We start from the raw sequence: 20,406 nt of genomic DNA on the forward strand, positions 1-20,406 counted from the left end.
TGCACAACATTATGAATGTATATAATACCACTAAACTGTGCATTTTAAAATGGTTAAGATGTTAAATGCATTTTACTGCAATTAAAAAACCAAAATACACTATACTTACTACGGTCAAAAACATAAATGACAATGTCAACCCAACAGAGATTAGAAGCTATAAAAAGTAACAGTTTTAATTTTTAAGAATCTAAAAATGAAAAGTAAAAATGTTATGACGGGTTTCTAAGCAGATTAGGTGCGACTGAAGGGAGAACTGGTGAACTGGAAACTAGGTCAGAAGAAAATATTCAAACTAAATCATGAAGAAACCAAAATCTGGAAAATAAAAATGAGAGGGTATAAGAATATATGGTTAGAGAGCTAACACACTTAATTGGCATCCTGAAAAAAGAGAAAAGATGAGGCAGAAGCAATATCTGAAGATAATGGCAGCAAATTTTCCAGGGTTATGAATGATATCAGGCCACAGATACAAGAAGTCAATATTCTTTGGGAGAGATGCATAGAACCTAGTGAAACTACAGAAACCTAAGGACAATGAGAAAAATCTGTAAAAGCAATAGGAGCCCTAGCTGGTTTGGCTAAGTGGTTAGAGCATCAGCCCGCAGAATGAGGTGTCTCGGGTTCAATGCACATACCTTATTTTCAGGCTTGATTCTTGGCCCCGGTCAGGGCAAGCAATCAATCAATGTTTCTCTCTATCCCTCTACCCCCTTCTCTCTCTCCCTTCCACTCTCTCTGAAAAGCAATGGAGAAAATATCCTCGGGTGAGGATTTTTTAAAAAGCAACAGGAAACACACAAATTACCTCCAGAGGAACAGCAGGTACATTGAATACTGACTTTTGGATGTGAAAAATAAAAGCCAGACAATGTGGAAAGACATCTCCAATGTGCTGAAAGAAAATAATGCCAACATAAAATTCAACAGACAGGAAGAAATATTTTTAAAATAAAGGTGAGAGGGTGATGTCAGTGAAAATAGCAAAGCAACAACCTACAAAAATCCCCCCTTCCATAAAAGCAATGAAAAATATAGCAAAAATTGTCAGACTAAACTCTTTCAGAAATCTGGAAATTTAACCAAAGGCTTGCAGCAATCTAGGGAGCATTTGTTAAATAAAAATGGTTGAATCTCCATAAGAACAAATCTGTGGTGTTTTAACTTGCTCTATTGCTATACCCCCAAGTACCACCTCAACTCTACAGTAAGTCTTGAAAACCAAAAGCCTGCAATCGTAGTGAAAACTAGCAGTCTGGCAGCCACAGAAAGGGACAGAATAGGATTGAAACTCCTGCAAAGCCTATTCTTAGAGAAATGTCATTTTTTGACATGGCTAATGGGTTCCACTTCCAAGGCTGTTTTTATTTGACTTGCGTCAGAGCTTGCCCAATGCCAAAAATCATTTTCCTCAGAGGTGCATGTCAAACAGTTAGAAGCAATTGTTTAATTTTTTAACTACCTGAGTCAGGGGACAACTGGAGCAAGTAATACATTAACCCAAAAGCTTAAAAGGAAAAGCTGGGGAATGAGATGTCTACAGGGGATTTGAAAAACTTCAATATATTCCTGGAAATCTAAAAGGCAGCATGTAGAGATGCATAAATACCCAAGGTTGTATGAATGGCCAGGAAAGACCCGAGATGGCTATAATCATTCACACTAGGCTGACTTTGAGGCTCTGCACAAGCAGGAAACGAAGACTAAGGCAGAGTTGGAAATTGCCTGATTAAATGTTGAAGCATGCCCCAATATATACACAGAGCCCCCTGGGAAACACTAGAAGATTTATTGATTCCTGGCATTTAAGGAAATCTCTGGCCAATCATTAACTGACCACTAGGCTAGCCAATCAAAGACTTCAGTGGAAACACATGACAAAGAATACAGACTTTACAGAGTTAGTTCAGGAAAGTAACTAAACCAACAAAAACTACTACAACAAGCAGCAGCACAAAAAATTCCAGGGAAGAGAGAAGAATTGGATTTTCAGAGTGCCACTATATTATTTATATGCTGCTTTCAACAAATCATTATGAGACACACAAAAAATAGAGTATGACCCATACACAGAAAAAAAGCAATCAATAAAAAGTGTCACTGAGGAAGCTCTAATAATGGACTTACAAGACAAAGACTACCTATAACCTATTTTAAATATGTTCAGAGAACGAAAGGAAACCATGTCTAAAGGATTAAAGGAAAGTATATCAATGATATCTCACCAAATGGAGACTGTTCATAGAGATAGAAAGTATAAAAAGGACCCAAATAAAAATCCTGGAGCTAAAAAGTACAGTAACTGAAATGACAAATTCATTAGGGGGATTCAACAGCATATTTGAGCAGACAAGAAAGAATTGGTAAACCTGAAGATAGGTCAACTGAAATTTTCCAATCTAAGGAAAAGAAATTAAAAAGTAGGAAGAAAAATGAATAGAGAGTAAGTTGAGCTCAATCTCTCTCCCCTACTACAAAACCCCATTGTAATACTTCCCTTGAATAAAGTCTTCCGTAAAGAAGAGAAAAAGAACAGAGCCTCATAGTCCTATGGGACACCATCTAAACATACCAAGATATGCATAATGAAACTCTCAGAAGGAGAAGAGAAAGGGGTACAACAAATATTTGTAGAGATAAAAATTATAAAAGAAAAAGATTGTCAAGATTTCTATATCCAGCAAAATTATCCTTCAAAAGGAAAGGAGGGGGGAAAAAGTGAAGGAAAACTGAAGACATTTTCAGTTAACAAAAACTGACAGACTCTATTACAAGAAAACCTGCCCCATATGAAATACTAAAATGATGCCTTCAGGCTAAAATGAAAGAATGCTAGCTAGTACCTCAAATCCAGGTGAAGAAATAAAGAACACCCGTAAAGGTAATTATAGAAGGTGCTATAAAAGACAATATAAATGTAATGTTGGTTGGTAACTATTTTCTCCTACCTGAAATAAGGTAACTGCAAGAGACAATATTTATAAATCTGAGTTGATGTGCACAGAATGTTTAAAGGTGTACTTTGCAAGACAATAATAACACAAAGAATGGGGAGGAAATCGAGATATACAGAAGCAAAGCTTTTATATACATTATTGAAGTTAAACTGGTATGAATCTAAATTAAATTGTTATAAGTTGTTAATAATAAGAAGCCCCAAGCAACCTCTGAGAAAATAAGTAACAAAAAATAGTAAAATAAATGACAAGGGAATTTAAAATGCACATTAGAAACTATCTATTTAACACAATATAAGGCAGTAATAAATAACAGAAAATAAAAAAGACATGACATATAGAAAACAAAGAGCAAAATGACAGGAATAAATCCGACCTTATTAGAATTGTAGTAAATGTAAATGGATTAAACATTCCAATTTAAAGGCAGAAATGTGTTGGATTTTTTTAAATATATGATTCAATTATATGCAGTATACAAGAGACACAAATTCAAAGACACAAATAGATTGAAAATGAAAGGGTGAAAAAATATATAGCACGTAAACAGTAACCAAAAGAGAGCTCTAGTGGCTATAGTTACATCTGACAAAATAAAATGATCTTAACAAAAATTGTTACTAAAGACAACATATAACAATTATATACATATGTATCTAACAGCTGGGCCCCAGAATGCATGAAACAAAAAAATAAAAGAAATGAAGGGAGAATTAGACAATTCAACAATAACAGCTGGAGATTTCAATATAGTATTTACAGTACAGAATTGAACAAGGCAGAAGATTGCAAATGAAACAGAAGATTTTAACCATCCTATAAAACAATTTTAAAAATAGAAAACTCATTATTTTAAACTACACATAGCATATTCTCCAGCAGAGACCAAACATTAAGCCAGAAAAACAAGTCTCAAAATTTAAAAGAACTAAAATCATAGAAGGTATGTTCTCTGACAGCAAGGAAAAGAAATTGAAGCTAATAACAGAAACATAAGAAATTTACAAGTTTGTGGAAATGTAACACAATTCTAAACAGCCAAGAAATCAAAGAAGAAATCACAAGGAAAATTAGGAAATACTTTCAGACGACTGAAAATGAAAACACAACACACCAAAACTTATGAGAGGTAGCAAAAGCAGAGATTAGAAAAAGTTATACCTGTGAACACCAATATTAAAAAGGAAGAACTATCTCAAATTAATAACCTAACCTTCCACCTTAAGAAATGAGAAAAGAGCAAACTAAACCCAAGGCAAGGAGAAGAAAGGAAAAAACAAATATTATAGCAAAAGTAAACAAAACAGAATAGAAAATAATAGAGAGAAAAAACAATGAAACCAAAAGATGGTTCTTGCAGCAAATCTTTATCTAGATTGACCAAGAAAAAGAGAGAGAAAACTTACATTACTAAAATCAGAAATAAAACTGCCAATCTTACAAAAATAAAAAGAATTATAAATAAATATTATAAACAATTGTTTGCCAAAAAATTAGACAGTGTCTATCAGCATCTGACCTGCAATAATGGAATGCCTAAAGAAGGTTCTTCAGACAGAAGGGAAAGGACCCCAGAATGAAGGTCAGAAATGTCAGAGAGAACAATGAAAAGCAAAAAACAAATAAAAATGTGAATAAATTGAAATGAACACTGACAGCATGTGAAATAATAACATTGTTAATATTAATACGATCTACCTGAGTTTAAAAAAGGTACAGCAAAGAGTGAGCCCGAGAACCAGTCCAGCCCCCAGCCTAGGCTACAAGGATCTGTCCTGTCTCCACTTGGCTATCCCTGTAACCCAGCCTGCACCAACACCTGGAGTTTTTACCCCAGAAGTAGAAGGCAGCTGAGAACTGGCCTCCCTCAGGAGGAAGCTTCCAAGTCACATTTGGAGCATCTTCCCAAATGTATACCCCACTGGGCCTTCATCAGATTTTTGAAACTAAAAAATAAAAAGGGCACACAGAATTAAAATACACAACAACAAGCACATATTAATCTGAAGGGTGAATGGAGTTCAAGTATTTTAAGAAACTATGTTTCTGCATGGCTCAGGAGGAAGGTATAACAGCATTATCTGGAGAAGTTAATAACACATTATCTAATTTACATGGCAACCACACACACACACAAAAATAAAAATAAAATATAATCTCCAATTTACTGGAAAGTGGAAAAATAGAATGATTTTTTAAAATAATATGAGAAAACAAACACAGAAAATGTAGGACAAGAGAAATACAGGGGTGGGCAAAAGCAGGTTTACAGTTGTAATACAAATAAATAATACAAGAATAGCCCAGCTGGGCGTGGCTCAGCAGTTGAGCATCAACCTAGGATCCAGGAGATAGAGGTTCGATTTACAGTTGGGGCACATGCCCAGGTTGCAGGCTCAATTCCCAGTGAGGGGCAGCCAATCAATGATGATTCTCTCATCATTGTTGTTTCTATCTCTCTCTCTCCCTCTCCCATCCTCTCTCTGAAATCAATAAAGATATATTTTTTTAAAAAAAGAAAGAAAAGGAAATACACCATGGTGGTTTGCTTTGTTTAAAAAAATAAATAAATAACACAACAATAAACTTTCATGTACTCACAACTATAAACCTACTTTGCCCACCCCTGGATATAATAAGAGTATGGATTTAAACTCAAATAGATCAGTAATTACATTCAATGTAAATGAGTTGAATGTTCCAATTAGAAGACAAAAACAGACTGGATGAAAAATATATAATTGCAAGAGACATATCTAAAGTATAAGAATATAATAAGGTTAGAAGTAAAATGATAAAAAAACAAAGATATCATGCAAATATGAACCTAAAGAAGTCTGGAGTGGCTATATTAGTATCAGACATATCATACCACAAAGGCAACGATTTATTACTAGAGATAAAAAGAACCACTTGTAATAATTAAAGTCTCAATTCATCTGGAAGATAAAACAATTTTAAATTTGCATGCCCCTAAAAATATGTTCTCAAAGTATATAAATAAAAATTGACAGAACTACAGAGAGAAATAAGACAAATCCATAATCATAATGCAACTGTAATTATCTTAGTAGCAGATATAACCACCAGACAAAAAATAGGAGTAAGAAAACAAATATGTGAGTAATATGCTTATCAAGTTAGCTGATGATACAAGAACATTGAATCTAATTATTTTCAAGCACACAGAAACATCTGAGAAAACTTACAGTCCATATTCTGGGGCAAAAGGCACATCAGCAAGTTTCAAAGGATTAAAATCATAGCAAGAAATTTGGGCAATGCAATCATGCTGGAGAAGAATTATATAAGAAAATATGCATGTTTGAAAATTTAAAAATATTCTCCTAAATGACCTACAAATCAAAGAAAAATTCATAATGGAAATTAAAAATTACATTGTCACAATCTACTTGGGCTGCAATAACAAGGTACCACAGACTGGTGGCTTGAATGACAGACATTTATTTCTTGCAGTTCTGGAGACTGGGAAGTCCAAGATCGGGTTGCCAGCATGGTCAAGCTCTGGTGAGGGGCCTCTTTCTGGCTTGCAGATGGCTGCCTTCTTGCTGCATCCTCACAAGGCAGGAAGAGAAAAAGGGGGCAAATTCTCTGGTCTCTTATAAGGCACCAACCCGGTCAGAAGAACCTCACACTCATGACCTCATCTGAGGCCCCACCCTCCAAGGACCATCACATTGGGGGTTAGGACTTAAACATATGACTTTGAGGGGGACACAACTCAGTGTAGAGCATATAGTAAACAATAATGAAACAACCTCAAATCAAACTCTGTATAATGCATTTAATTATTTATAAGGAAATGTATCACCTTACATGCACATACATATTAACAAAAGAGAAAAACTGCAAATTGAAAAATTAAGAATTCATCTCAAATTAGAGAGAAAACAGCTACAGGAAAGGAAAATTATGGACCAGTTTCATTCACAGACCTGGATGTAAAAATCTCAAACAAAATATTAGTCATCAGAATCTAATCAATATATTACAGGAATAAGCTAATATGAACAAGTTATGTTATACAGTGGTCATCTGTGGGTGGTAGAATTAAAGATTTTTATCCTTTTTTTTAGGATAATCTTTACTTTAGAAATTTTCTAAATAAGCACTCATTGTTTTATGAATCAAGAAAAAATATTTTTGAATTAATAATATTCTGCTGATCTCTAATCTTTATGAAGTCAACTACTTAATGAGAATGGCAAGAAGAAAAGAACAAGGGCTAGCCACTAAAGAGCCATTTCATCTGAGTAATCATAGGCTACAGGATCTTATGTGTCTCAGTGTCTCTATCTGGTTGAGAACAAAGAAGTAGAAAAGGGTTTACAAAGATAGGGATGTGATAATAGCAATTCATAGGCTTTTTGCCCAGACATTAAGGGAGCAATCTCATACATAAACATGTCTATAAATAGAATCCATACTGCACTTTAATGAATAATTTAAAAGCACTTTGCAAACAGGGTTAAGAAAACAGAAACCTAAATGCTCAAAAATCAATAGTTCTGTCCTATCCCAACCTAGTGAGTTACAGAAACAGACGTTTGAGTTTTATATTATTTTTTAGAAACACTGGAAGCTGCATAGTTAAGTATCAAAAGGCTTAAAAATATCCACAAGCTCTAACCTAATAATTCTGCCTTTAGAAATTTATCTTTCAGGATTAATCAGTGATACACACAATGATTTTTGTATAGAATATTTATCAACACATTATTTATGATGGTAAATATTTTAAAGCAGCATGAATGTCCAGCTCTACAGAAGTGGTTCAATAAATTGTGACACCCATTGGAATAGTATGCAGCCATTCAAAATAATATTTTTAAAAATATGACACAGGAAATGCTCACTATCTAGTAGAAAGAAAAAAAGTTATTCATTAAATACATTATGGAATGATTCCCAACTTTTAGGTAATGCATAGCATATATACATAAAAGTAGAAAAAAAAGTACTATCTTTGTGTAGTAAGATTATGGACAATGTTCATTTTGTCCTTTATATTTTCTACTTGCTCCAATTTTTCTACACAAAACATTTGTACTAATTTTATATATAGGAAAAACTTTTTTAAAAATAATAAAAAACTGCCCTGGCCAGTTTGCCCAGTGGTTAGAGTGGCAGCCTGCAGACCGAAGAGTTGCGGGTTCCATTCCCCATCAAGGGCATGTACCTTGGTTGCAGGTTTAATCCCTGACCTGGTAAGGGTGGGTGCAGGAGGCAACCAATCAATGTGTCTCTCTCACATCAATGTTTCTCTCCCTCTCCCCTCTTTTCCATGCTTTCTAAAATCAATGGAAAAAATATCCTCAAGTGAGGATTAAATAATAATAATAATAATAAACTGACTACCTCAAATAGAGTCAAACACCCTGTTATCAACCCAAACCCACTTCTAGTGAGGGTAACTGGGAGGTCAGTACAGATCTGACACATTAGTTTTCTATAGCTGCATAACAAACCTAGTAACTTAAAACAATATACATTTACTATCTCAGTTTCTATAGGTCAGGAGTCTGAGAAGGCTTAACTGAGTCCATTGCTTAGAGTTTCACAAGGCCGAATCAGGCTGTTGGCCCATCTCATCTGAAGGCTTGACTGCAAGAGAATCCACTTCTAAGCTCACTCAAGCTATTGGCAGATTTTGTTTCCTTTTTGTAGGGCTGAGGACTCCTGCTTCCTACTGGCTGTCCCTGTAGGCCACCCTCAGGTCTTGAAGGCCTCGTGCAGTTCTTGCCATTTGGGCTTCCCCAGCATAGCCACTTACTCAAGCCAGCAAAGAGAGTCTCTAAATAAATTTCTAGCAAGACAGAATTGTATATAACATAACATAATCATGACAGTGACATGTCATCACTTTTGCCATATCCTGTTAGAAGCAAATCACAAGTCCCACTTCAATGGGAGTGGATTATACAAGGGCATGAATACTAAGAGGTGGGAATCATGGTGAGGTCACCTTCATAGAGCCTGTCCACTGTATCTAGGCTCTCATTGCAGAGCCCAAGCAAAGGGAGGAAGCTTGCACTTGGATCTGAAGACTCTTCTGATCAACTAACCACCCCTAAACACAACTGAACCCTGCTCTCTACACTGCTAAGGCAGTAGAGTACTATAAGAATTGACAGGAGAGTTCATCATGAGTCAGAGTAAACACAGAATTTCAGCAGGTCCTGTGCCATCCTTGAAGGATGGTTAAGATTTACATCAGTGGGAAGGAATGAGAAAGGGAGACCTTTCCTCTGAAATAAGGAGAGGTAGAAAGGCAGCAATTCCCAAGGTGGGTTCTTAAGAGAGTAAGTAGGAACACAAACCAATATGATATCTAACTTCACATTCTAATTGGTCCCTTGATGACCAACACACTTGCAATACCTACGAACAAGACCTACAGAGGAACACTGAGTTTTGGCTAAGTCTGTAGCACTGACATCAATTAGCCTCCACAGTGTGGGACATATTACTAGTATTTACCGGTACCCAGTTGTCCTAAACTTCCAGGACATGGAAGACTCCACTTCACTGCCCAATTTGAAACTAGGTGTGGCCAGAATGACTCCTTCTGGCCAAGAAAATGTGAGAAGAATGAACCAGCTACCCTTATAAAGTGATTAATTGTTGGCGCAAGAATCTCCATGTTCTAGCTCTAGCCGGTTTTGCTCAGTGGTTAAAGCATCAGCCCACAGATGATGGTTCTCCGGTTCAATTCTGGTCAAGGGCACATATCTCGGTTGGAGGCTCAATCCCCAGCCCTGGTAGGGGCACATGCAGGAGGCAACTAATCGATGTGTCTCTCTCACATCAATGTTTCTCTCTCTCTCTTCTCTCTCTACCCTCATCCCCACTCTCTCTGAAAAGCAGTGGAAAAAAATATCCTCAGGTGAGGATTTAAAAAAATTTTTTTTAAATCTCCATGTTCTAAAAGGGCCCAGATCTAGGACATTTAAGAAGCAATTTGCCAAACTTCCAGGGAACAAAAATCCCTCCTTCTCAGAAACAATTACAGAGATAATAAAACATCACCTTGATACCAAATCTGAAAAAGAGCAATACAAGAAATAATTATTAGTGGTTAATACTTCTAATGAACACATGTACCAAAATCCTAAATGATTTATTACCATATTGGATCCCATAATAATAAGTAAATGTAATACATCATAACAATATACAGTTTATCCCAAGAAATCAATGATGGTTTGAAATTAAAAAATTAAAATATTTCACCTCAGTCACAATTTAAAGAAGAAGAAAAAAAACCAACATAAAATTATCTAAATAGAGGCAGAACACTATTTGATAAAATTCAAAATCTAGTAATGATTTTAAAAAACATTTATTCAAACATTAGTAGATGAGCCCATGCTTAACCTAATATAAGGAACTACAAAAAAAAGCAAACTTTAAAGCTTTAAAGCATTCCCATTAAAGTTAAAAACAATATTAAGATAGCCTTACAACAACTTTTGTTTAGTGGTCCAAACAAAAGGAGTAAGACAAAAAAATAAATAAAATATTTAAAGACTAGGAAGGAAGAAATGAAATTATCATTATTTACATGGAGAAATTAAAAACAGATCCACACATTTGTGAAATCTGGTATGTTTCAAAGATAGCATTGCAGATCACAAGAGAAAGAATGGTACTCAATAAATGGTACTGGAAAATTCCTAAAATTATGTCTCTACCTCACACCTCACACAAAAATAAGTTCAGAGTAGAATATTACAAGCAAATATTCAAAAAATATTTTAAAAGAGGAGGATGTCTTATGACCTTATGGTAACAAAGAATTTCTTAAGACTTAATAATCACAAACCATAAGGAAAATATTGATAAATTTGGCTACATTAAAATTAAATATCTGTTCATCAAAACAGCATTTTAAAAGGATAAAAATAGGACACAAATAGAATTCAGAATAAATAAGAAATTCTAAAAAGCTATAAAAAAAGGACAACCCAGGCAACAAATGGACAAACAACATATGAATACAATTTATAGAAGAGGAAACCCAAATAGATAAGAAGTCCTCAAACACAGTAGTAATCAAGAAAATGCAAATTAAAACAATGAGATATTTCATATCTACTAGAATGACAACAATCAAAACATCTGAACATACAAAGTAATATTAGCAAGGAAGTGAAGAAACACACCCTTTGAAAGTACTTTAACAAGAGCTCTGAGGTTGGAATTGGGCCTACCCTATGACCCCACAATTCCACTTGTAGATGAATACCAGGTCCACTCTCTTCTGAGTGCCCAGCACAGAGGAAAGATAGGCCAGTGGGACATGGAATTTGCAGGGGGTGGGGGCTAGGGGAGACCAAGCAGGCTGCTAGGAGAAAGACTTCAAGTGGGACACAGGCCAGGTAAGATAATATCAGATGCCAGTCCTGCCAGATGAAACTAGGGATCAGAACTATGCTTACCTGGGGCAACCTCCTCCCAAATATCAGTTGAATCCGTTTATCTTCTACAGCCAATCTGACCATATTATTTCCTCCTTAAACTTTACCAGCAAAAACTTCCTAGAGCAGAGTCCCAACTTGCATCAGTTTCCTGTGGCTGCTCTAACAAATTTCCACAAAGTTAGTGGCTTATCACAACACAAATTGATTACCTTACAGTTCTGGAGATCTGAAGTGAGACATGGTTCTCATTGAGCTAGAACCAAGGAGTCATCAGGGCTATGTTCCTTTCTGGAGGCTCTGGAGAAGAATCAATTTTGTCACCTTTTCTAGCTTTAGGAGCTTGAGCATTTCTTGGCCTACGAATCCCTTCTATTTTCAAAGCCAGAACTGACAGGTAACCTTCCTCATTTCACATCACTATGACACTGACTCCTCTGCCTCCCTCTTCCACATTTAAGGACCCTTGTGATTACTTTGGGCCCATCCAGGTAATCCAAAATAATATCCTTATTTTAAAATCAGCTGATTAGCAACCTTCATTCCATTTGCTACCTTAAATCGTGTTTGCCAGGTAATATATTCACAGGTTCTATAGATTAGGATGTAGACAGCTTTAGAAGGCCATTATTCTGTCTACCACACAACCTCTTCTCAACTCTCCCCCTACACACACATCTCTAGTGGAATCTCAACCCTTTCATAATACTCCCCATGCCTCCAGACTCAGCACCATCACATATCCAGTTCTACCATTACACCAACCTTCCTGTCTTTTTCAAATCGATTTATACTCATCTATGCCCAAACAATTACAATTCATCCTCCAGAGCTCAGCCCAAAAGCTACCTCCTCTCTGAAGCCTTCTCTGATTCCCAGCCTAAATGAATCACCCCTCTTCAACACACTAATCCAGCTTTCTGTGTATCCTAATTGCACCACTGAGCGTGGCCCCCTGTAACCATCTGTTTACATGTCTTTTCCTGGATCCAAAGTAGTGAGTCCTTCAATGATAATAACTCTGTCTCATTCCCCTGTGGGTTCCCAGATCATATCACAGGGCCTGGCAAAGAGTAGGCACTCAGAGGAATTTCTGAAGCTTGGAGGAGGCAGAAGAAAGCTGTCCTGGGTTTCCTTCAACAAAACAGATGCAAAGAGTAACCTGGCTTAAGTGTACAACCTACAGAGCCAAATAACTAGTTAAAATGCTCATAACAAAAGCACCTCAACAATCAACTGCTTAGTTTGATGCACAACTTACTATCATGCGGAAGAATCTCTGTACCACAAGTAACACCCATTATTTTCTATTACTAACCTGCGGAGCAATTTCAACAGAAACAAAGGATTTATGTAAATGATTTACAAAGATATCTCAAAATTACAGAAGAGTAGATATTGCTCCAACACAGCAGGAATACCTGGTAACTGCCCAACAGCCCCACCACATACTCAGAGGGCTCCCGTCCCTCTCCAGGAAAGGTGAAAAGCACCATGCTAATGAGTGTGAGTGATGCTACAATCGACTCAGTTTAGGAAAAAACAAGTTGCCTCTATACAAATATCTGTAAGGGATGCTACAATCGACCCAGTTTAGGGTAAAAAAAAATTGCCTTTATGTAGAAATATCTGTATATATTATAACAAAGGTACATTTTTAAAAGGGTGGTTTTAATCAAACAGGGTCTCATTTAACTTCAATGATTTGCTACTTGATGTGCATGGCTAGCAAGAAAATACCCACTTGGGGAGGAGACTAAGCAAGGGAATGGAATTGTTGAGTCGGCATAATTGTTCACTTTAAAAAAGAGACAATAACATGGCTTGAGTTTTTAAAATGCACGCTTCCTTCCAGGTTCAATAAAATCCTCTGTTCTACTTTTCTTTAATAGTGTGAATTCTGAAATTCATTTTTAAAACATACTCCAAAATCACTCTTACACTGGAAAGGAAATTTGAAGATGAAAAAAAACAGAGGGCACGCATTCAGCACCATGGACAGTGGACACCCGGCTTGCCTGTAAGAATCCTTGCCACCAGGGCTAAGAGATATCAGAGCCGTCCAAAAATGCACAGTATTCCCCCTAATGTTTAAGTTTGGGGGTGACCCTAATACATGAGCAGGTATTATTCTCTGTTATGACCCAAAGGACAAACCTTCTTCACCAAAGGGAATAACTTCTACCTACCAAAATCTGATTCAGTGATCATTTTTACAATTAAGCCGAGATTTCTGTGAAATTGGGAATAACTTTGCCATTGATACACGGCTACAAGTCCAGAAATTGGCTACAGGTCAAGGAATTAAAATTTTTGAAACTAACATACAGTGTCCAGTCTTGAATGGCTAGAATGTTTCAAGAACCTCATGAGACTTTCCCAAATATAAATGCAGCATGCTCTGAGCTTCCCTCTAACAACAGGAAAAGAGAAAGCTTCTTTTTAAACATCTGACGAAGGGAATGTATGTTGAAACTTTCTCATAAGAACCCCCCCAAAAAAAGTAGCCATAAAGCTGTATATTTTCTCTAAACCTGAGTATTAATAATGACATCTGAAAAAGTGATGTTCTGAGAGGTCCAATACCACCAGTAATCAGCACCACCTGTGGCAACACGTCACAAAGCCCTGAATTCTAAACAGGATACCCAATCTTTTCAGTTACAAAGATTCCTTTTACCATCAAACCTTTTTTACAACTTTATAATATTCAGTGTTAACTAAGAAAATACATGAAGTTATACAAATTTTAAAACACTTGTAATGAACTTGCACGGTATAAACAACAGCATCTACATACAAGGGAAAAACAAGAGTACTCAAAAGTGAGCGATATCAGTTGGTCGGTGACTGCATCTATATCTGAAGGCCCCTTGGTTTCTAATGGATCGCCAAGCCTGAAAACACCATCCAAAACTATTCCAGTCCTCTAATGTGATGATCAGTGTCGTCTTTTTGGATTTTGCCAACAATCCCTCCAGGGTGCCACTGTTCTTCAGTCCCTTTGGACCAAAATGGGCCTCTCTAGGACATGTTAAGACGAATGAGTCGTTACTGTGCGTGAGGAGAACGGGGACTCTTCAATAGGGAAGCTCCCTTGCACACTTCTTTGGTTCCCACACCTAAGCCAAGTTCAAAGAACAGGAAAGGGGCAACAGCTCACCCCTAAAAACAAGCTGAACTTCAGAAGAATGTGGGAAGACCTGTGCCAGAGGAACGGTTTGAACTGTGTATTACCCAGGCTAGTCTCTGCAGTCTCTGGTGGAGGCCTGCCTGCCTGCCTGCCCTAGTATTATCCCTCTCGGTGAATCGCACACCATGAATCCTCAGCAACCCAGAGAGTGCTGTCAGCTCACATGCAGGGTAAACAGGCCCAGAAGTTCACGCTGCCTTGAAGGGAAGACAGGAGGAATTCCGATAACCACCCCTACACACAAGATTTAAGATCTGACTTTTTGTTAACTTTCAAATGTGTTGTGTGAGTAATATACTTCAGAGTAGAAAGAGAGACATTAGAAAAGCCACCACATAAAAAGAAAAAAAAGGTAAACTTTCACTGAACAATACTTCCAGAGTAGAACACTTGTGGGAACAATAAGAAACACGTTTTGACCCACCCTCAAATAAAAGAAAATACAGTGACCAAAAAAGAGGAACGTGGACCTGCCTCCAGGTAACCTGCTTTGACACGGGGTCCACGGACGACCCGGACACCTCAGCGAAGGGGGCGGCTGCGGTGTCTGCGGGAGGGGACGCAAAGGGCACCGCGCGGGTCGGGTTCGCCTGCGTCGCCTCAGCACCTGCGCATCTGCGGCAGCTCCTGTGTCCCACAACGGGGCGCTGGGGATGCTGCCCCCACAATCTTTCCCAATCACACACGAGCAAGTTTAAGTCGTTTGAAACTTAAGCCTCGTAAAGCCCAGAACAAGATCGTGGCAGCTATTCACCCAAGAGTGAGCCCATCCAGCCGTTACCGAAGGCAGCGTCTCGCCGACAACTTCTGGGGGAGCGGGGGAAGGGGGGGCCGGCGGCACCTCGTCACCCAAGTCCCAATAACTAACCCCCGCCCGGCCCCCGGCCCACTTCGGATCCTCGGAGAGGTGGGCCGCGGGGCGCTAACTCCGAGGGCCGCGGGGAAGGGGGACGACAATGGCCCGATCCGCCCGCCCGCCCGTCCGCCCGCCCGCGCCGCAGCTGCCGCCCCAAGTTGGCTGGGCCGGGGAGGGGCCTCCGCTCTTTCGGCCTCTCAGGGACTCAGTCGCCCGAGACGTGCGCCCCCGCCCGCGAGCCCGCGGCCAAAGTTGGCGGCCGCCGGAGATCGCCGCCCAGCCACGGCCTCCCGACCACCGCCCAGCCCGGACGCCAACCCTGGTTTGACCCCCGTCCCCCGACCTTGGCCCGGACCCCAACTCCCAGCCGGGTCCCAAGCTCCACCTGTGGACCCCGCCCCCGGCCCCGCCTGCGACCACTCACTCACCAGAGGGCGTGCCCGCGGGCCGGCCGGCGGGAGGCCGGGCCGGGGTCGGGGATTGGGGACGGGGTGGTCCAAGCGGTGGCGAGAGAGCCTGAGGCGACCGAATATGAGAAGTGTGAGGAGACTGAAGCGACTGAGGCGACTGAAGCAAGCGACTGAGGCAAGCGACTGAGGCGGCGATAGCAGTTCCTCGCGCTCCAGCCGAGGCGCTGCGCGCGGCGTGGACCCGCCCCCTCCGTGCGGCTGACCAATCCCACGGCGCGCGCCGCTGCTGGCCCCGCCCCAGCTCAAGTGCAGAGTCCCGCGAAAGCGGGCCCCGCGAGCCAATCGAACGGCGGAACGGAGAGTGGGCGACCAATCGTAGCTCATGAAGCCTTTCCGAAAGAAACCGACAGCGTCGAGGGGGCGGGGGCTGAACCGGGCCAATAGCGATGGGGGCGGTACAGAAAGTTGGGGCGGGCAGGAGGCGGGGTCTTAGGCGGGCTGGTCACAGGCAGGGAGCGGGTCGGGTGGGGAGGGCCAATGGGAGGGAGCGCGGTCAGAGCCGGGGCGGGGCTGTAAATGGAGCGGAGCGGGAACTCGCGAAGGCAGGTTACTGGCCCGGGCGGGGCTTGGGGCGGGGGAAGGGGCGGAACCATAGATGGGGTGGGGCCGGGGCGGGTCTCTGGCTTGGCCTCCGCTAGAGCTTCGGGAACTACGATGGGTCCCCGCTCGCCGTTCCGCGTTCGAAGCGCTGAGCGGACCTGGACAGGTCCGGAGCCCGCGCCCTCTCCCTCCTATCCCGCGGGCGGGGGTCCTTCGGTGGTCAGTAAAGCAAACTCATCCCGGCCTCCGGGCCTGTTTCCGAGACCCCGCCGGGACCCCTCCCCCGGCCCCGCTCCCGCCCCTGACCCTACCGGGCTGGGCTCCCACGCCCCCAGCGAGCACGATCCCCCCACGTGTCCCAGCGCCTCGGCACGTGCCCCCTTCTTCCTCCCAAGCTGCGGAATCCGTATGTCCGTCCGGCAGTGTGCCCGTCTGCCCGCGGGGCCGACCCAGGACGCAGGTGGGCTTGCTCATGGACCTCCGAAGGCTCCTGGTCGGCGCACCTGCCTGCAGGTGACCCGAGGACGAAGACCGAGGCCGGCCGAAACTCTGGACTGTCCTCGGGGACGGAACATGTCCGGGTGTTTCGCGTCATTACCCTTTCACCCCACCTCCTGGGCTGCGTTCCGCTGTTTTGTTTCTATTCCGGTCACTTTCGTGGCCCTGAACCCTCGCGTCCCGTCTGTGCATTGTGGCCTTTTCTCAGCGAGGATGATTTCTTCCACGGCATGAGCCGGGTCACAGGCACCGCGGAGGCCTCGGACCCCCGGGAACCACCAGGGGGCGGGGCAGCCGGCCGGGCGTCGCCCGCGGACACCGCCCTCGTGGGACCGCGAGCCCAGGAGGGCGCCCAGCCTGCTTGCGCCCCGGAGCAGGGAGAGAGCTCGGCGGCCACCCGAGCGGGGCTTGGGGAGGGGCCTGGGAACGGCTGTGTCCCCGGCAAGCACCCCTGCTCAGGACCCGCTGGCACCGTTTGCTCCTGGCCTGGGGCAGGAGGTATTTCCGGGGCCTCTCCTCTGTGAACCCTACTGCTTTGTGGGCGGTGAAGGGTGGAAGGAGGGCTGAAGGAAGCCCACTCACTCAGGGGTCACCACTATGACCTCTGTTTTTTTTTTTTTTTGGTGGAAGGATTGGAAATGGCCCAGCACTGGAGCCTGGCCGCAGGACACAAGGGACCCCGTTGGCACCCGGAGGCAGGCAAGGCTGGGCAACACCCAGAGGGCAAATTCTGGAGGGTCCACACCAGAGGGGTTAGGTATGGGGAAGGTCAGGAAGAGCTGCATGTCTTCCCGTGTCACCCATGTAGTTCAAAGACAACCTTTAAAAAAGAAAGGGCGCTGGCTGGTGGGTGAGAAAGGGCTGGGTGGAGTCACCTGGAAAGGCAGAGCAGCAGGGTCCATGAGTACTTCCTAAGAGGTGGTCAGGAGGCAGGGGCCGTAGGAACCCCTCCCAGCAGTGTGGGTGGCACCTGCCATGTTCAGAGCAGGGAGATGTGGTTTAACTGTGTGCTCTTGGGGTGGAAAGGATAGTGTAGCACCAGAGGGAGGCAGAGGCCTTGGTTCCGTGGTCCTACAGCAGGGACACTGGGACATGACACCGGGAATTGAACGAGAAAAGATGATGGCAGCACACCCAGTAGGACTTGGACCATGGGACCAAGGCTGCAAGGATTTGCAGCATCCGACTACGTGGCTCTCTCAGTTTCAGTTTGACGCTGCTGGCAAAGGGGCCAAGGGACCCTGGGGACCCTATTCCCAAGGCCAGAGTGCGCCGCGGGGGCACAGGCAGAGTACCCTCAGTGCCCCCCCCAGCCCCGCCCAGATTACAGGCTGCCAGCCTCCCACTTCCCCATCCTCTCCAGGAGCCCAAGGCCTCTCAGCTGCCTTCATCGCCTCCTGAAAGGCACAGTTAGTCATTAGGAAAGTAATGATAGTGTTTTTCGGGACAGCATGTTGGACCCTAACAACTTTCAATTATTTTCAGTTCCTGGGAGGAAAAAAGTAGCTCATCTCCTGCCTCTGTCCTTGACACACAGGACAATCTGTGTCTGCTGGCATATTGTGGTAAATTAGCAGATCTCTGAAAGAGGACCTGCCTACCAGAGCAGCCCCACCCTCGGGTCAAAGCAGCTGGGCGCCCGGGGCGGAGCTGGCCCGGGCTCGGCTCCGCCCCGCCCCTGGACCAGCCGGCTCCCGGCCTCCGCCGGCGCCGCTGCGTTTCCCAGCGTTAGCGCCCTGCGTGTGCTTTCGCCGTTGTCACCGCGGCCCTTCCGGTGAGAAGTGCACCCAGGGGCCAGTGTTTATAAATAACTGCATGGTGTGTTGCTGAGGGATGCGGGAAGCAGGGAAGGAAGGAGCCACATAATTATCATCTGCTTGGAATGATGTCAGATCAAACCCTGGGAAGTCTCATAGCACGTGCCTTCCTGATTGTCACACGCATCCATGCCACCAGGGAGCTGGGGTGGCCACGTTACCACCGGCTGGAGCATCTGGAGGGGTGGGGATGGAAGCCTTTCTGACTCCATATTAAAGGGTTTAAAAGGGCAGGTGGCATGGGGGAGGGGTAGAGAGGAAATAGTTATGCACAGAAGCAAGTCCCAGTGGTAATTAAGGTTAATGTCCCCCCAGGCTCCTTTGCATGGAGGGAGGTCTAAACACAAGGACACAATTTGGGAAGAGGGGTGTGGGGGTATGTGCATTTTCCCTTCCGAAAATACTGAGGCAGAAAGCCCTCTTCATAGAACCATGCCCCCAGGCCACCCTTAGGGTGTCATCAGCCTGCCCTACAAGGAACAAGATTAGGAACTGGGAAGAAGAAATTTGGGGAAGAGGTATGTGGATGGCTCCGCAAAAGAGGCCCCAATGCATGAAGATTTTTGTGTCTTGTATTGATACACTCCAGAAAGCACCTCCTCCAGAGGAAGTACCAAACTGCTAGGTTGACAGGATGACTCATCAGTGGATGCCAGCCAGTCCATGTGCTCAGCTACTCCACTGCTTATGCCAGTGTCCCATGAACAGAGTGGCCATGAGAAAAGGTCTGATGGCTATACATGGCTCAGACAGCATGGCCTTCCCTTCATCAAGTCTGATCTGATGGCTGCCACTGCTGAGTGCCTAGCCTGCCAGCAATGCAGACCAACACTGATATGGTACCATACTTCAGGGAGACCAGCCAACCTCTTGGAGGCAGACGAATGACCTTGGAGGAGAGCGTGATTTGTCCTTACAGCAGTTGATATATACAGTACTTTTGTACAGGCTTTCTTTGTCCTATGTGTCTTCCAGCACCCCATCTAATGACTTAGAGAGTTCCCTATCTATTGACATGCTGTCTATAGAAGATTAAAGATGGCCACACATTATTTGATATTTCTCCTATCAAAAGCTGAAGTTCATGCTTCTCCTTGAAACTGAGTGGGTTCTTTGGCCAATAGAATAAGACAAGAGTGATGCTGTGCCAGTTTCTGAGGCTAGGCTTTAAGTAGCTTCCAATTCTTTCCTGAAATGCTTGCTCTGGGGGGAGGTCACCAACATATACAAAAGTCCAGCTGCCCCCAGAATGTCATGCTGTGGAGTAGACCCAGGTTCATCCCATGTAGAGGCTGAGTGGAACGTTTATCCCTGCAGCCCCAGCAATTCCAGCCATTTCAGCCCACTGAAGAGGCCTTCAGATAGTCCCAGACTTAGCCACCATATGACTACAACCATATGAGGGGCCAAAATGAGAACCATTTCCCTTAACCTGCCAACCCCCAGAATGGTGAGAGATAATAAATCATGGTTTTAAGCCACTAAGTTTTTACTGGTTCTATATGCTGCATTAGATAACAAAACTATTTCGTACAACGTTGTCTTGTGTGAGACCTAGTTCAAAGTAAAGAAGGTATGAAAATTGGCACACGGCGATGGCATTCACTGGTGTTATCATGTGCCCCGTCACC

Source organism: Miniopterus natalensis, chromosome 6, assembly GCF_054644295.1.
Source record: "Miniopterus natalensis isolate mMinNat1 chromosome 6, mMinNat1.hap1, whole genome shotgun sequence".
NCBI lineage: Eukaryota > Metazoa > Chordata > Mammalia > Chiroptera > Miniopteridae > Miniopterus > Miniopterus natalensis.